General features: G+C 32.4%; 1 long non-coding RNA gene across 1 annotated transcript; it reads right to left on the bottom strand.

Moving 5' to 3' along the window:
* Positions 1 to 4,879: 4,879 nt before the first annotated feature.
* LOC110039534 lies at positions 4,880 to 6,527 on the bottom strand. The gene is made up of 2 exons (XR_002295535.1): positions 6,431 to 6,527; positions 4,880 to 5,018 (listed from the first exon to the last, which is right to left on the bottom strand). It is a non-coding gene; the product is annotated as an uncharacterized LOC110039534 (long non-coding RNA).
* Positions 6,528 to 17,804: the final 11,277 nt, after the last annotated feature.

Here is a 17,804-nt window from a genome sequence, read left to right as displayed (position 1 = left end):
ATGTTGTACTAAAAATACACAAATTATGGTGCCTACCCAAATTAATCTTAGGAAATAATTTCTTTAAAACATTTTCTTCATTTACACAAACTGAAAATAAAATCATATTGGTCACCCCCAATGGTAGTTCGCTCCACTGTCCTATCATTAAAACACCGCAATCTCATTCCACCACACCTATTTTTCACAGCTAGCATGGTGATTACCCCCTTGACCAAAACATGAAAAATGCTTTTCCTCATTTATTTAATATTATTTAGGAATAAATGTTATAACCTCCCCTGAAACTTTTAAACTTACTTAGCTTCATTCATTTGCAAGTTCACTATTTAAACCATCACTTTCTGAGAATCTCTGAAAATTTTGGAAACAAGACGAACCTCTGGCTATAGTTGAGTCAATTAACCCTACACTTATTATAAAAGTTAGGCCAATGAAGTATACTTCTAAAGATAAAAAAGAATTTCAAGTCCAAATACAAGAATTATTACATCTTAAATTAATTGAACCAAACAATAGTTCACATAGTAGCCCTGCGTTCCTAGTTAGAAATCATGTCGAACAAATTAGAAGAAAAGCAAGCTTAGTGATTAATTACAAGAAACTTACTAATAACACTAAATTTGATGACTACTTCTTACCGAACAAAGAAATATTAATTAATCATATTTAAACAATCAAATGGTTCTCTAAATTTATTGTAAATCTAGATTTTTGCAGATAATGATGCATCCAAATAGTAGAGAATTTACTGCATTTAGTACACCACAAGGATATTATCAATGGAATGAAATGTCTTTCAGATTAAAAAATGCATCACAAATATTCCAAAGACGAATGAATACTATTTTCCAAGAATTTATCACATTTCTGTCTCATATATGTAGATGATATATTGATATTTAGTCAAAGCATTACCGAACATTTGAAACACTTGACATTGTTTTCTCATGAAGCTCAAAAACATGGGATGACTTTAAGTAAGAAAAAAGCTGTAACAAATACTATTGAATTCCTAGGACTTATAATAAATAAAATATCAATCAAAATGCAAGAATAATCTTAACAAAAATAAACCATTCTAAAAAAATAAATAACAGAAAGATTTGCAGTGGTTTCTAGGATGTATTAATTATACAGAAGCGTTTGTTAAAAATCTCACAGAATTAAACGCCCCTCTGCAAAGAAATTGAAAAAGAATGTATCTTGGTATTGGGATGAGAAAGACGAAAATCCTTATATCTAATCAAAGAACTATGTAAAAACTTCCAAAATTACATTTATCAATACTTAGAGATTACTTAATTATAGAAACATATAGTTCTGAGATACCATTGGGAGCAATTTTAAAAGCCAGACGTAATAATACTGAACTCCCATGTAGATATAGTTTAGGAGCATACACCCCACCGAACAGAATTATCATATTAATGAAAAAGAATTATTAACAATAAAGAAAATAATAAAAAATTTTGAAATATTTCTACATGAAACATTTTTAATTAGAACAGATAATAAAACAACAATTCTATTCATTGAAGGTAAAATTGTAGACTCTTTACCAAATAAAAGAATAATTAGATGACAAAGTTGGTTTTCTGCTTATACTTTTGATGTAGAATACATTGAAGGGAATACAAATGATTTGGCTGATATACTAATAAGAGAATTGTGCCGAAAATAAATATTGATATTGAAAGTATGAAGACATATGAAATAATCAGTGAGACTGAAGAAAACTCGAATGCAGAATTAAATAATTACTTAGAGATTGAAAATTAGAATGTGAGATTGCTCTTGTCGTCAACGTTCTAAAGGAATTAAGAAAAATAAGTAATTCTCTGATAGGAGAAATACCAAAAGAAGATCTACCTTCAATCTCAAAATTAAGAAAAATAAGAGATTTTGCAAATCTCCAAATTACAAGGGAAGAATCCAAAGAAAAAGAGTCGTCATTAAAAAATGAATTACAAGAATCTACTACAAAAGAAGATCATCTTTAGGAAAGATGCTTACTTATGCCAAAATATTGCAGGATTCTTCTACTAAAAAAAATAACGGACATCATTGAATAATGACAACAACTATTTCTTTTTGAAGAAAGAATTAACCCACAAATCTATTTCCATATAGTAGGAAAATACCAGGTTGTTTATATTTATGGAAATAGTGATCCAAAACTCGTCTCAGAATTATATAAATGCGGATTAATTAGTGTTATGAATTTAAAAGATGAAAGTTTTCTCAAAGAATTACATAAACCTATATTTGATGTTGTAGATACTTTCCATCAAGTAGTTAAGCATTGGAATTTATATATTAAACTTCATCAAACTTATCGCAAATTAAGAAGATTTGTTTCTCTTATACAACTCATAATTAGCAGTGAACCATACACTCCTAAAAATAAACTTTAAGAATTATTCCAAAGATCAACTGTTGAAACAAAGAAAATAGATGCAACTAATATTTGGGTTTAATATTGTTTAGAGAAACTATTTATTTAGAACCAATGTAAACAACTTACAAAGAAAATGCACGAAATAATGTATAACAAAATGGATTTCTACCCTCATTAGAAACAATACAACTATAAGTAAAGAAGTGAAATAAATATTTTGTCAACAATTACAGAAAAAATACACAAATGTACATATTGTCAAAGAAAGATACTCTGCAGGGAGTACGTGAGAAACTCAATGTAAGAAATAATGGAATACAACTGTAAAAATAAAAGCATCTAGACATACCAACAACTACTAAGGAATATTCCCAAAATTGTCTTCCACCATCGACAATATCGTACAATTATTGAAGGAAACAAATCATTATGTTTTATTCTTCCAATTTGTTTAAATAAATGTTTTATTTTTATTTTTATTTTATCCTCTCTAGCTATGCATAGTGTAGGAAACAAACTAATATTGTGCATTGAATTCTAAAGTACTTACATAAGGTTGTGCTCTATGAAGGACCCGAGAGGTCTCGTTGAGCCTTAACTTTCTCTAGAAATCCTCAGAGAAAGGTGTAAGATGAATCAGAGGTTTTAAGGTCAAACCCTAGAGTAGGTAGCATCAAAATAAGTTAACATCACTTTAAACCCTCAAGCGGAAGCATAATGGACCCTAATATTTTAGAACAAGCTATAGGCGGAAGAGTAGAAAGAATTCCTTAAGCATGAAAAATGATATAAAAAAATAGAAGTAGGAATAAGAAAATTAAAGAAAAAAGTATAAAATGATATTAGAGAATTAGAAGAATTATCATATAGATTAAAAAATAAACTATCTTTGGAGAATTGTCGTGAGTTCAAATCATTAAAAATATATGAAACGTCTATACCATCAGAGACCTATAAAATGATATCAAAGCCTGACGATAGAAAGGTTGATACATATACATGTTGAAAACATATTAATTGCTTCTGTACGCCTTCATGGACTTATGCATCTAATTTTTCTTCTTATGAATCTCAAATGAGAGAAGAAAAAGAGCTAAAAAGGTAATTACTTCTAGAAGAACTTAGAGAAAGTATTTATGACAAATTCAATGTTGAATAAATTCTATCTCAAACAAAAATTTAATAAAATTTGTGAATTGCTTCAAATAAATTTAAAAAATAAATAATTAGAAGTATTTAAAAAAGAACAAATCTTTCATATAAAATCTTCATTAAGAAATTCAAATGAGGGATTATAATAAGTTACATGATTTTGAGACCACAAGTTGAATTAGGACTATACTCAGAAATTATATCCAATGAAATGGTTAGTATATGGAATTAAACCAAAACCAGTTAGAAAAATCAAACTTCTCAAAAATATAATCCAATCTAGATATAAAAAGTTTTCAAATACAGAATTTACTTCTAATATACATGAATTAGGGATAAAATTTATTAAAAACCAGCAAGTACTAAATAGTAATATAGCTACTGTTGTTATTCTTGCTGAACGTTGTAATCTAGAAAAATTCACAGCCAACCCAGAAATTTTAGGATGGACAAATAAATATTGCTCTTCAGGAAATATACAAGGAGCCATATGTATCAATGAAATTATTTCATTAGATGATCCATCTCCTTCCGAGAATGAGATAAAAGAATTAATTAATGTTTTAATTGAACATCAATTCATGACTACTCTTGTTAATTACCCATCAATTAATACTCCTTCCTCATCCAATAATTGCATTATAGGATTGCCTTCTTCATTAAATACAAATGAGGCTAATACAAGTCAAAATACAAGACCTTATATTCGTTACTTGCCTCTTAGCATTAAACGTATTTCTATGTTTAAATATAATAAAACAGAAACTAAAAATCAAGACAGTATACCTGAATTTATAAGCGGACGTGATATTTATTTAAACATTAATTGCATTAAAAATATTAATGAAATAATTGATAAATTGGTAATAGAAAATAGTCTAGTTATATATAACTATAATCTAAAAGGAGTTGTTTTTGGATTCTTATAAAATATGCTTATTGGAATTGTCAAAAAAGGGTTTATTGGACTAAAAGATGATCAAAAGCAAAATATTTGAGAAACTTATTTAGGAGAGAGAATTACGGGTACACTTGACAAATGACCAATTATTTATGGAGATTATATAAAAAGTAAATTTTTAGGATATAAAACTAGATATAACACCGAAGCAGAAATCATCAATTTGATTTATCAAAATAAAAGATAAAAACACTAAGCATCAACAATATATGTTATTTTTATGACATTTCAGTCGATGACAGATTATTATATTTATAAATGTACTTTTACAAATTACATGAACCATATAATATTATATGGAGCCAAGAATTCACAAAATAACATCAAAATGACATAACTTTAGGAAGTCAAATACAATATGTTTAGAAAAATTAGCTGAAGCATGCCAGCATATAGATTTACATAAACAAAATAAATAATATAAACAATCACTATGCTGTGAAAAAACAGACTTAGTAGCTTAGCAATGGGGCTGCTCTTCCTCCCATAATAATTGTAGTTGCTCTGCAAAACATAAAAAGAAAAAGTTCTTAAAGAAAATACAGAAAAAACAATTTAATTCTAATAAGAGAACTTTTAGAAAAAAGAAAAATAATAGTAATATGAATATTAAGAAAAATAAATGTTGGATTCGTAAAGAGGAAGGACACTACACGAACAAATGTCCCCAAAGAAATAATGTAAACCATATGAAATACGTAGTTGTTATAGAAGAAAATAACTTAGAACCTATTTTTAATTTCTTTAATATAGATAGTGAAGAAGAAATATACCGATTATCAAACACAGAAGATAATTTAATAAATATAAGTTACTCAAATAATGAGATAGATGAATATTTATACTCTAACTAATGAAGATGACCTTGACTCGGATATAATTAAAGATAATTCTATCGAATATGAAAGACATATTACATTATTTGAAGAAAATTATAATAAAATACGAAAAATAAAATTATCCTTATGAACAAAACACTGCTTTGAAATATTAATTTTCCTATGGAAAAGAAGTATATATTATAGTATTCAACAAGATGAACATCTTATTTATATAATAAATATAGAAGGAAGAACTCAAATACCTCTTATAATCAACAAATAAAAAGACGGGATAAAAAACCCAGAAAAATATAAACATATCTTTTTTGGAGAAATCCAAATTTTAATTAAGGCATACATTTGTAAAGGAATTGATAGTCCTATAACTATCTGGATATACGATGACATAATTATACATTCTAAAAAAGATGTCTTATTAGGAGTTATACAAAGAAACTTATGCTATCAAATCTTAATGTTTAACTTACACCCTAGTTATGCTGCTAATATCAATGATCGACATCTAGATAGATCCCTTTTATAGGCCTTCAATGGTGTAGACGTTTCAGTTATTTTTAATGATTTGGACTCAGGGAAATTCTCCAAAGATTGTTTATTTTTTAATCTATACGATAATTCTTCTAATTCTCTAATATCATTTCTTACTTTTTTCTTTAATTTTCTTATTCCTACTTTTAGTTTTTCTATATCATTTTCCATGATTAAAGAATTCTTCCTACTCTTCCGCCTAGAGTTTGTTCTAAATTAATAGGGTTCATTGTGCTTCCGCTTGAGGGTTTAAAGTAATGTTATCTTATTTTGATGTTACCTACTCTAGGGTTTAACCTTAAAACCTCTTATTCATCTTACACATTTCTTTGTGGATTTCTAGAGAAAGTTAAGGCTCAACAAGACCTCCCAGGTCCTTCACAGAGCACAACCTTATGTAAGTACTTCAGAGATTCAAAACACAGTTTTAGTTCATTTCCTACACTATGCGTAGCTAGAGAGGATAAAATAAAAATAAAAATAAAACAATTATTTAAATAAATTAGAAGAACAAAACATAATAGCCCATGGTATTTTAAAACAAACTTATAGACATGGAGTAGGAAGATCTTATTTAGCTGTAGTGGCCAATAGACATAATTAGATTACAACTAGAGAGAAAGAAGAAGAAGAGAAATAAAAGGAAGAAGAAGAGAGATGCCCCATTTTTCTACCAACATGCTCTATTTATAGATCGATGGCTCTTGTCTTCATAATTGCTAGTGCAGAGAATAAGTTGAGCTGGAAAAGAAGCTCCAACCAATAATTGTACTGCTTTTGAATAATTGTTCTGAAAAGGTGGTGGATGCTTATGTGGCATAGATAATGGTCTGCTAAGAATAATTTGAGTTGGTAGATGCTTCAATAATTGTACTGCATTATCGACGGTGAAGGATAATTCTAGGAATATTCATTCGTAGTTGTCAGTACGTCTAGATGTTTTTACCTTTACAACAATATTCTATTATTTCTTGCTTCGAGTTTGTCACGTACTCCTTACAGAGTATCTTTCTTCTAACAATATGTACATTTCTGTATTTTTTCTTTCTGTAATTTTTTACAAAATATTTCTTTCACTTCTTTACTTACAGCTACACATTTCTAATGAAGGTAGAAGTCCATTTTTTATATAGTATTTCGTGCATTTTCTTTGTAGTTTGTTTACATGGTTGTAAATAAATAGCTGCTCTGAGCAATAGTATACCCAGATGTTAGTTGCATCCATTTTCTTTGTTTCATTCCATATATGATCTAAATCTTCACTAATTAATCTTTGAAATAATTCTGAAGGTTTATATTTAGAAGTGTACGGTTCACAATTGATTCCGAGTTATAAAAGAAATAATAATTCTGAAGGTTTATATTTAGAAGTGTACGGTTCGCAATTGATTCCGAGTTATAAAAGAAATAACTCCTCTTAATTCGATATAAGTTTGATGAAGTGTAATATATAAATTTCAATGCTTAACTACTTGATGGAAAGTATCTACAACATCAAATATAGATTTAACTAATTCTTTGAGAAGACTTCTGTCTTCTAAATATATAATTCAAATTAATCCACATTTATATAATTCTGAAATGAGTTTTGGATCAGTGTTTTCATAAATATAAACAACCTGATATTTTTCTGTTGTATGTAAATAGATTTGCGGGTTAATTCTTTTTTAAAAAGAGATATTTGTTGTCATTCTTCAGCGATGTCCGTTATTTTCTTAGTAGAAGTATCATGTAATATTTTGACACAAGTAAGCATCTTTTCTAAAGATGGTTCTTCTTTTGTACTAGATTCTTGTAATTCATTTTTTAATGAAGGCTCTTTTTCTTTGAATATTTTCCTTGTAATTGAGAGATTTGCAAAATCTCTTATTTTTTCTTAATTCTGAGATTGAAGGTAGATCTTCTTCTATGTATTTCTCATGTCAGATAATTCTTTATTTTTTTAATTCCTTTAGGATGTTACTGACAAGAGCAATCTCACATTCTAATTTCCATATTTGTAGATCAACAATCTCCAAGTAATTATTTAAGTATGCACTTGACTTTTCTTCAGTCTCGCTGGTTATTTCATATGTCTCTATACTTTCAATATTCATATTTCTTTCCCGCATAATTCTCTTTTTAGTATCAGCCAAATCATTTTTATTCCCTTCAATATATTCTACCTCAAAAGTATAAGCAGAAAACCAACTTTGTCATCTAATTAATCTTTTAGTTGATAAAAACTCTACAGTTTTACCTTTAGTGGATGAAATTGCTTTTCTATTATCCGTTCTAATTAAAAGTTTCATTTTGGAATATTTCAAATTTTTTGATTGGTTTATTTATTGCTAATAAATCTTTTTCATTAGTATGATAACTTTGTAAAGTGGGGGTGTATGTTCCTGAACTATATCTACATATGAGTTCAATATTGTTACGCCTGGCTTTTAAAATTGCTCCCCATGCTATTTTAGAACTATCCGTTTCTATAATTAAATAATCTCCAGACATAGGCAAAAGTAATTTTGGAAGAATTTTACATAGTTCTTTGATTTGATATAGGGTTTTTTCGTCTTTCTCATCCCAATACCAAGATATATTCATTTTCAACTTCTTTTGTAGAGGGACTCTTAATTCTGCGAGAATTTTAACAAACGTTTATGCATAATTAATAAAACCTAGAAATCGCCGCAAATCATTCTAGTTATTTAATTTCTTAAAATGGTATATTTTTGTTAAGATATGTTTTTGTAATTCTATGAATCCTTTATCTATTATAAGTCCTATGAATTCAATAGTATTTGTTATAAAGACGACTTTTTTCTAAAGACTATCCCATGTTTTTGAGCTTTATGAGAGAACAAGATCAAATATTTCAAATGTTCAATAATGGTATTACTAAATATCAATATATCATCTACATATACGAGACAGAAATGTGATAAATTCTCGGAAAATAGTATCCATCCGTTTTGGATTATTTTTAGTGAATTTTTTAATTCGAAAGATATTACATTTCATTGACAGTGTCATTGTGGAGTACCAAATGCAATAAATTCTCTACAATTTGGATGCATCAATATCTGCCAAAATCTCGATTTATAGTCTAATTTAGAGAACCATTTGACTGTTTTAATATTATTAATTAATATTTCTTTGTTCGGTAAGAAGTAGCCATCAAATTTAGTGTTATCATTAAGTTTATTGTAAGTATTTACTAATCTTGCTTTTCCTCTAATTTGTTCGGCATGATTTCTTGCTAAGAAGTTTGGGCTACTATGTGGACTATTGCTTGGTTTGATTAATTTAAGATGTAATAATTCTTGCATTTGGACTTGAAATTCTTATTTATCTTCAGAAGTATACTTCATTGGTCTAACTCTTCTAATAAGTGTAGGGTTAATTGGATCAATTATAGCCGGAGGTTCATCTTATCTCCAAAATTGTAAAGGATTCTCAAAAAATGAACGAACTTGCAAAGGAACGAAGCTCAGTAAGTTTAGAATTTTCAGGAGATGTTATAACATTTATTCCTAGATGATTATTAAACAGATAAAAAAAATTCGTTTCCATATTTTGGTCAAGGTGGTAATCACCACGCTGGTTGCCAAAAATAGGTGTGGTGGACTGAGATTGCGGTGTTTTAATAACAAATGCTTGCTATTAAAATAATAACAACAATAATCATATTAATAATGCTATTTTTTATTGTTGTTGGTTTTTCCACAGTTGAGCTCTTCAAATGGATGCTCAAAATGTTTTCCATAATGATGATATACTAAAGTAATTATGCATGTATCCACCTCTAAATTTCATTGGTAAGCGGTGATACCTATGATTTGTCTACTAAACAAGTCGAGCCTTTTAAATCCTATTCAACATTTTTTTCAAAAATAGTCAACATGATTGGTCTCACTAGTCTAAAGTTGGTAGTTTGCTTTTCAACAAATTCATTAGTATTTTTTTCTTGCAAATGACCTCATTTATGTTGATGACATGATTATAACATAAATGATGTTAAGAGTACTACTGCACTCGAGCAGTTTTCCCACACCAAATTTCACATTAAGACCTTGAAAAGCTATGATAATGTTTGGATTGCTTATTCTACCATGTTGCTTTGATAACACATTCTAATTATACCCTATATATATCTTAGATGAATAACGAACTAATCTTTGCTTGTAGCCAAATCACTATTGGCTCCTTTGGAAGGGAATAATAGAATTCTTACCCACTACGAAAAACTTATTCAACAATCAATTTACCTATGAAATGTTGGACAAATGATCCATTTAATAAACTTACAAGATCAATGATAAGCTACTTAGCTCAAAAGTTAAGTTAGTTTATGTGAGAACCATACAGCCCCACCTAAAAATATTCATGTCTTTTGTGATATCTCTAGCAACTTAAATTTGTATGCAATAAAAATTCACCACAATTTTTTTTATTTGTTGTGGTATACTTTCTTGGGAGAGCTCTAATCTCATGAAAGTCCAAAAAAGAAATAAATATATATAGAACCGTGTCATGGCTTTCAGTAAGTGTGAACAACATACATAGTTCAGGTATCTATGAATGGCTAATGTGTAGGCAACTACAAAGCAACACTCCGCATTGTTTCCAACCTAGTTTACCATGAATTTGCCAATTATATAAATATCATTTGGCATATTGCTCATTAATGAAAATAATCTATTGCTATTGTGACTTCTCATATTCCATCAAAGCATTAGTTTAGTAAATTGTATACTAAACCACTAACTTTTCAGTCTTACATTCTCTTCTTAACAAGTCTAATATTCTCAATATGTGCTCCAACTTGAGAGGAAGTATTAGAAGGAAGCAATTAAGAACTACAACAACTATAATTAAGGGAATTGATTTGTTTGAATATATGAGATATTATTACTGAATTAATCTCAAATTCACAATCCTAGGATAGGCCAGAAGGATTTTAAATGCGTATACTACCTCCTGCAATTTGATTTCAAAAATTGAATATCAGAACTCTCCTGATTCCCGATTTTTCTAAAAGATAACAAAAGTATTAAGTAGTTCTCATTGTGAGAACATTTAGATAGTGTGCACATCAACTAATATATTTCATAACCTGAATTCATTACTTATGGAAGAAAATTGAGTAAATGATGCTTATTGATCTACTGCAAATTCATTTAGCAGATATTATCATTTTACAGAGCACATCCAGCTATTATTAGCACATTGCACACAACTGGGAGTAACACATGCACTGACACAAAAAAAATTCTATTTTTAAGTGACAGAAAAAAATATGTGCCCCAATTTAAGCTGAAACATCCTCAATTTTAGTATCAATTCAACAAAAAAAAGGCATTTATCCTCTCCAACTGTTTGTTATTTAGATTTCTATCGTATAAGAACACAGGATGTATAGATCACAACAGAAAAATTGAAAGCCAATATAACCCCAACATTCTCTCGTAAATAAATCCCACTCTGAAATCCCTAAAAGGATCAGGAAACTAATCCGATCACAATAAAAAAACAAACATAATCCCCAAAAAAGATAGAAAAGAAACATTAAAGCGAAGTGCATAAATATGATCAAGCTCCATTACTTGACTTGCTCATGTCTGTCATCCGACCTTCTTCTCCATTGCAATAACTCAACTGGAGCGAGATCTGTCTCTCCATCCTCAGCTGCCGATAAAAGTTTTCAATGAATTGATCCGCTCTCTGGTTTATATCGTCTGATGATGCCGACGATCCGCTCGCTGTCCTCGACATCAATCTCAGCAGAGGAGGGGAAGGGGTCCTCAGTGGCGGAGGGGAAGACGAGCTTCCGTTCATGGATAGGGAGCTTGAAGGCCTCATGGGCGGTGAGCTGGAGCCGAACAGGTAATAGCTAAGATCATCGGCGACGTTGGTGAGGTCGAGAAGCCCCGGAGAATTTGGCCGGCTGTCGAAGGGGAGGCGGCGGTGGGAGGAGGTGGATGAGAGAAGCCATCGGCGTAGATTGAAGGAGAGGAGGAATCTCACCTTTGCTACGCCTCGCTTGAATCGGTTAAGGAGACGAAATTTGTCTGAAGACATGGTTTTGGTTGTTTGGGTAAAGAAGAAAGTAGGAGATTCGAAGAGTATTCTTGAGAAAAAGACATTTATAGGACAACAAAAGTGGAGAGAATGGTAATGGAGTGCAGGAGAAGTAACGACTTCATAGGTTGACTACGTGCGTACAACCTGCACTGGAGTGCAGGAGAAGTAACGACTTCATAGGTTGACTTACGTGCGTACAACCTGCACTGTCCCCGTTATTGCGTACAACCTGCACAGTCCCCGTTATTATTGAAATGCACCTTTTGGTTTCTTTTATTGTTAGAATTGTGCTAATTCTAAATTTTTGATCGTTCAGATCAAAAATCGCACACAAATTTTAAGTGTGATGTCCGCACGTAATAATTTTTTCATGTGCAGGAGGAACAGATGTGTCTGACCTCTTGAGTCTATAATGATCTTATTTATTATCGCAAGTGAGCTTATAGTCTGTAGCTAGGGGATAAATGAGCAGAGATGAGGGAACTCAGGGAATGTTTGTTTGTGGCTCATTTGAAATTTTGGGCAAATAATTTTGTGAATGTTGTAATCGATTGAAAGTTGAATTTGTTCACCAGCAATAAAAACTTGTATATTTTATTCATTGGAACTATTTGGCTCACAAAATAATTTTTTGTTTAAATATTTCTTAAAAAAATAGGGATCTAAAATAGTTCCTGCTTTCACATTGTATGCACCGGAGAAACTTGATTTTCATTATCATTTTTATATTTAAATAGAATTTTCAATGGGAATTCTTTTAAATAAAGTAGATGTGGGACTATGTATAAAATACAAGGGGTGAAGTGGGAAAAAATATTCCATATGCAGAAATACATCATGATTGACTTTAATGTAATTGCGTCACGTGTTCGGAGGAGACGGATCATATATTAAAGTATATATTTTTTTTATTGAGTAGGTATATCGTGTGATGTGGTACAATTTCATTGGAATTCTGCATTATGACTCTTGATATAATATTTTTTTTATCAAGAGGGGACAAGGGCGAGGAATTCTTATGACTATGTGGTCATTTAATTACATTCCACCAATTCATAAGTATTTACATATGAAGAAAAGAAAAGGGATGTTGGATTTTTTTTGGGAAAAATCTTGATCGTATTTACATGCATACCGCCCAACTCCTATTTATTTATAATTCTTAAATAAGAGAAATGAGATTCCAGACTTCCATGTGCTCTATTCTAAGAGCAGTATATACATACCACCTAAATCTTATTTATTTACATATCTAACTCATAAACTTATATTTTTTTTTAATTTTACCATCCAAATATTTTTTAAGAAAAAATAATAATATTTTTAATACATTTAAAAATTTAATATTAAAAGGAAATAAATAAGTACTATTATTTAGTTATTTAATTAATTCGAGCAAAATGAATCAAGCACAAACCGATAAATCATTGTTCTTGTTCGTCTCGTTTATAGACTGAGCTCAAAAAACTTATTCATGTTCGGGCCGACGAGTCCAATATTCGCGGGCAATGTTGTTTTTCGACAACAGTAGTGACATCATCAATTTAAGTTAGATCATGCCACTAAACCTCTTTAAAGTACTAGATCAAGCTGAGTATCAATATTAATTATAAAAAACAGCCTTAGACTAAATATTTACTTAATAAGCTAGGTGATAATAGTAGCATATAATTAAAATTTCATTTATATTTATTTAAATTTATTTAAATATGATAAAAATAGAATAATTTAAATCAATTAAATAACAAAAAAAAAATAATTAGATCTCATTAGATTATTTTGATCTCATTTTTGTTACCCTCACATTTGCATTTGTTGAATCCGAAATTGTCCTTTGAGAAATACATGTCTCGAGAGTTAGAGCTGAGAAGAGGAGTTGAGAGAGAGAGAGAGAGAGAGAGAGAGAGAGAGAGAGAGAGAGAGAGAGAGAGAGAGAGAGAGAGAGAGAGAGAGAGAGAGAGAGAGGAGAAATGTTAGTGATTGCGGAAAAAGCCTTCTGTCCCGAGGATCCTTTATTCATCGTTGAACCTCCTATTTATAGGAGGCCCTCTTGTATAATTATGAAAATGAGAGAGACTTTATGGAAATAACTCACAATTGCCAAAGAAGAGAGAGTGATTATGAAAATCACTCTCAATACAATCAATGTGCTGATTTAATACTAAAATTGTGTTACAATTTGAATCTGGGTATGACGGTAAAAGGGCGGACGACACGTTTTGGATTGGCCAGCCAAAGCAACGGGCCTTGTGGAGGTCGTTTCTAGCGAGGTATGAGTGGACGTCAGTTGGTTGCATTCGACCGACTTTTAGAGAGCTTCAGCAGTTGAGACCATAGATAGGTCTGTCGATCGGATTCATCGAGAGTGGACTTGATCAGTCTCTTGACCTTTCAGATCAGTCGAGATCATGCCTCTTGAATTTAACGCCTAAATTGTTGATCCATCATTTTTAGTTGTTTGGTTGCTTTAAAATTAATGTTGACAATATTAGTGTATACATATTAGTTCCTCGAGTTTTCCTGCTCCTTGATAATGACAACTATGATAAGAACAAAGAAATTATTAGATAACACCAAAGTTAAGAAATGATTGAATAATTTATTTCCCTTTGGGTTTTGTGATTAGTGCGCTCTATAAATAAAGCCATATACTTAGCATTGTATCTTTTGCTGTTAGTTTTTTCCCAGGCCGGTGAGTACATCATGGTTGATGGTATGAGCCGGGTCGATATGAATCCCATAGTTCTAGCCAAGGCGGGCCACCGAGCCCCGACCCTTATAAAAAGGAAAAAAAGAGTGAAATAAAAATGACCGAGGCCCAAACTTGCTCCTGTCGATGTAGTCGTCTCGTCTGAGGACGCCAAGGGACGGTCACCGAAGAGGCTTCGCCAGGAAACTCTGGTTTCTAAGCCTGATGTGGGCATGATTGCTGAGGGACTATGAGCCTTACACGCTGAAGGTGCTGAAGAGAGTGGGAAGAAGCTGAAGGGAGCGTTGATCACTATCACTCTTCAACCATCATTACCGGATAGTGGAGGTACCTCGTCGTACGAGAGAGAAAAGTTTTTGAAGGCCCTCTTTTCAATGGATTGGTTTATGAGTACGTAAAACTTTCTTAGGTCGTTTAACGATTTTTAGTAATATTTTTTTGATGTTAACACAACGAGATGAATTGGTGGGGTCTGAGGACAGTGAAGAAGGTGGGGTCTTGTTGACACCTGCATGGGCTACACTTGGGGTCTTGTTTTCATGATTCTTTCGTGAAACTTGTCGCTAGTGAGCGAGTAACCATATTCAGAGACCTGGCATTTTTGATTTCAGAGGCTTGGGTTTGTGATGTGAAGAAGGTGAAAACAGTAAATCATTCCATCGCAATGGATTGCTAGGCTTGTATTTATCATTATACACTCACATATATATTTTGTGTATTTATTTTTCTATTTGGCATACATGTGTCCCACGAGTTTTGAAGTCAGTAACCAGATGTTACCTACGATGCTTTTGGTCGGGTCAAGTCCTCTAAGCATCAAGGAATAGTGATTGACTGTTTTGGCATTGTGGTCTCTTTATGTAACCTCGGTGGGTCGGCATTAAATGTTGTATTGATTGTGATAAACATTCTTTTTCCCTTTCTTTTTTGTAAACCTAACTGACTAGTCTTCCTGTCAATGTCAGGATGGTAGGTGCCTATCTATCTAGTTACAGTGGGTCCATTTTTAGGGTTTTATCGGGTGACTTCTGTTGGGATTTTTGTCATGGGGTCTTTGCTATTTGCTCTCCCACTTGAATGAAAGTTGCTAGCCCGAGCGATGAAAATATTGTTGGCCTTGCGAGGAATCAAAGGCAAAGGAGATCTTCTGTCCGTGGAAGTGAAGAACCCTTTCCGAGCTATGTTTTATTTTTTTCCCTTCACGTCACATGTCTAAGTAGGGGAATTTCTTTGAGTTTGGTGTCGAACACACTCGTTGGAAGTCCTCTCAGCAAACGAATATATTGGATCCCAAACTAGGGAGATGCTGAGCACATTATGAGGGAATGAAATCATTCATCCGACCATGGCTGCCTGAAGGGCTCATAATTCTTTAGAAAGTCAATAATTGTTTCCCGACCATCTCTTATTCATCCTGGAGGTAGGAGAAAACATAAAGCATTGGGGTGGGGAAAGGGGGAGAGGGAATGAGGGCTCGCCGACTGGGCGACTCCATTTTCTTTCATTCCCCCCAACACTTTCTTGCTTGAGTTTGGAGAAGAAGTGGAAGGGAGTGGGTGAAATGAGGGTTGAGAATTGAGGGCATTCAGATCGAAACAAAGTGAGACCTTCTCCCTTCTTTATTTTGTCCTTCTTTTGGACATAGCAGGTGCAAATCTGAGGATCTTGGTGAGGCCTCGTCGATAAGTTCCCACTAGGCACCATAATCTACGCGATTATTGTTACCTGCCGGCTCTTAGTGAGCATTCGGTCGCGGTCATCAGACAGCAGTGCCCCCTTGCTTCATCGATTCCCCAACTTTAAATCTTCCTCATAAAGAGTTTGCAAGAAGATGATGAGAGTGAGAAGAATGAGGGCACTGGATGGGCGTGAGGAAAAGGAATCAAGGGTGAGTTTCGATGCAAAACCACTTAATCTATTGAGGATACATTCCTCATCCGAAGTTTATAATAGATTTACCTTTTATGTTTGTTGTTACCTGAATTCTTAGTACCTTTCAACCAAGATAAATAAAATTTATGTATTTATTGTGTTGTATCAGCTTGATGTGGAGTAATTGGTCTTTTTGTACTTTGATCAATTTGTCATTCTCATCATTCGCTTTTCCAACCCAATCTCGTTGGTCAACCAAAACGGTCGTTCAATATTGTTGACATAGAAATGTGTGTTCTAGGTTTTAGAGACCTAACTTTATCACTTGATCGGTCTGACCGAGTTCTCTGAACTCCGAAAAGATCTGAGCATTATTTGATCATAATTTTAATTAAGGCATAACTTTTATTGCTTTAAGTGAATTTATATATTGGCAGCGACACTCCCTTTTGTATATACAAAAGAAAATTATTTAGTGGTAAATTTTTTTTTAAGTCAACTCCGCTCTAAGTTTGAGGGAGTTCACTCCCATCATATGTCTCTAACTTGTAAGCACTCGGTGAGACTCACTGACTGACTAAGTACAGGCACTCCAAGTCTGATCCAGTTTGTCAGCTGCTTGCCCACAAGCAGCTAGATCAACCTTCTTCAAAACCAAGTCTCCCAGAGTGAAGGTCTTCTCTCGGACACGTCTGTTAAAGTATCAAACGGTTCGCCTCTTGACCTCCTCTTGTTGAGTGCTGATTTGGTCTGTGCCTCTTTCGTGAGGTCGAGGCTAACATTACCCACTTTTTTGTTAGTCTGCAGGCATTAAACCAGGTCTTCCTCTCGGAATGAAGATTTTGTAACGACCCTTTGGCTATATTGGATGTATTCAACGAGTGGCACTTCTTCCATCCCATGAGTGAGCATGAACAGAGAGTGTCTGATCGTGGTTGAAGGTTCATCCAAAGTGCCCAAAGCACCGACAGTAACAGATCTGTTCAACTTCTCTTGTCTCCATCAACCTTTTTCCTCAATAGGTTTAGAATGAGTTGCTTGTCCCCTTTGTCCTGCCCATTTGGGGGGGGGGGTCATGAATCGAAGTAAACTTCAAACCAATCCCTTATTTTGTGCAGCAGACCTTCACTTGGTGGTCTGAGAATTGTGTTCCATTGTCTGTGATAATTACCAGTGGCAACCTACACCTACAGATGAGGTCGATCCATATAAATTTTTGTACTGCTCTTGCATTGATTCGGGTGAGCGGTTTGACCTTAATGCATTTTGAAA

Source organism: Phalaenopsis equestris, unplaced genomic scaffold (genome assembly GCF_001263595.1).
Source record: "Phalaenopsis equestris unplaced genomic scaffold, ASM126359v1 Scaffold000002, whole genome shotgun sequence".
NCBI lineage: Eukaryota > Viridiplantae > Streptophyta > Magnoliopsida > Asparagales > Orchidaceae > Phalaenopsis > Phalaenopsis equestris.
The sequence above is the reverse complement of the archived record's forward strand: the minus strand, read 5'-3'. Positions and strand labels throughout refer to the sequence as shown.